This window comes from Mus pahari, unplaced genomic scaffold (assembly GCF_900095145.1).
Source record: "Mus pahari unplaced genomic scaffold, PAHARI_EIJ_v1.1 scaffold_12214_1, whole genome shotgun sequence".
Lineage (NCBI taxonomy): Eukaryota > Metazoa > Chordata > Mammalia > Rodentia > Muridae > Mus > Mus pahari.
This window is the reverse complement of record NW_018392572.1, coordinates 8600-10491: the sequence shown is the minus strand read 5'-3', so window position 1 is coordinate 10491 and position 1892 is coordinate 8600. Positions and strand designations below refer to the sequence as shown.

At 35.0% G+C, this 1892-nt stretch overlaps 1 pseudogene; it reads left to right on the top strand.

Moving 5' to 3' along the window:
- Nucleotides 1-530: 530 nt before the first annotated feature.
- The window catches only part of LOC110315098, a 9656-nt pseudogene continuing 8294 nt past the window's right edge, over nt 531-1892 (top strand).

Genomic DNA, 1892 nt, shown 5'->3' with positions numbered 1-1892 from the left:
TGGCTCCATGTTTCATGTGAGACTGCTCTTCCCTACACTAGACGATGGAAGACATAATGCTCCCTGATTAAACTCAAAGTTTGAATGATATGTAGCATTTACGACCTTCTCAACTCTTGTCTAATCATGGAAGTTCTGATGAAATCCATTATTTTCATACATATGGCTGTTCACACATGGTCTGTTCCAAGGTGTCCAGGAGAATATTGTCCCTGGGATTTATGCAATGTACATGAATGAAATCATGCCACCTGAGGATGGAAACCATGATCTCCAAAAAATGTTTTCAGAAATGTGTTGATAAAAAGTTTTCAGACCTCAGATGTAGACCTTGAGGCCAGAATTTTCCCTATGTATCCAGGGAGCATTACATAGGATAAGTGGAAAGGAACTGTTGAATATGATTAAGTGGATCTCCAGACAGCAGTAGCCTTAAAACAGACACATAGGTGTAAATGTGTGTGTGTGTGTGATATTCTTCTCCATAATAAACAGATTTCACAACTGTTCCATCTTAGATTCTAGCACACATGAAGAAAATGTGTGCTTTAAGTATTTCATTTTTGCTTCTGAAGTTTTCTCTAATCTTGTGCTGTTTGACAGAACCCATTTGCTTTTGAAGGATAAAAGGTAGTGAATATAATGATGGAGATTTGCAAAGTGAGTGTGGTTATTTCCTTTGGACAATGAAGAAACCTATGGAAGATGATTTTTATAATGTAAGGATTAATTTTAGGTAAGTCACTAACTTTATTTCCTTTGTCAGTGTCAATAATTAGAAATATTTAGCTGTGTATACAAACTGTGTGTTCTGTCCTGTTCCTCCCCCTGTAACTTTAGGAATCACTGAAAATTAATTATTACATCAATCACTATTTTAATACTTTCAAATGTGTCACATTTTAATTTAGTTTTAATGCATTGTTCTCCAGTTCACAATGCTGTACAATGAGATAGTCTGAATTCTGTGAAGTGTTATCATTTGTGGCTGTAGTTTATGAGCAAAGTAGTGTTGAAATCTCTCAGCTTAGGCTAATCAATGTGCCTGGGACTTCTTTCTTTCATAAACCAAGGTTTCCTGTGCTTTTCTGCCTCTGCCTCTCATTCCATCTCTTATTTAATTTTCATGTCTTAGGGATTAAAAGAATACATTTTTCAACTGGTAGCCACAGTGCACTGTACACCTTGATAGTGATGGTTGCTTCACATTATTATTCTTATGTGTTGGGTGAGTAGGAATTTTATTTCTGATGTATTCTGCATTTTCCCACACCTCATTCAAAAAGTAGTGGAAATTCACATTGGTGACAATTTTATAAGCCATAATAAGTTTTAAAATTATAAATATATGAACTATGTCATATACTTTTCTAGATTAAAAGAAAAACTTAGTGCCCAACACTCAAGTGAAAAATGCAAATTTCAGCATTAGAGCATGTTTGGTGTTTTTACTCCTGATGAGATGTAATAACTAATAGTAACAGATGAACTGCCAATCATGCCTGGCAGATGAACACATTTCATATGGAGAGAAGATCTCTTTGGTCAGATATCATTTAAAGGATCTCAAAGAATTAGGAAGACTGAGGTGTTAAAAGAAATCTGATAACTTTTTTTTTTTTTTTACAAAATTGACATAGTAACAACACACTAAAAGGTAACATTATTAATTTAAAATTATACCCTGAAACTTAGACTACCCAAGATACAATTTGCAAAACACATGAAACTCAAGAAGAAGGAAGACCAAAATGTGGATACTTCGTTCCTTCTTAGAATGGGGAACAAATTATCCATGGAAGGAGTTACAGGGATGAAGTTTGGAACTGAGACAGAAGAAAGGACCATCCAGAGACAGCACGACATGGGGATCCATCCCATATACAACCACC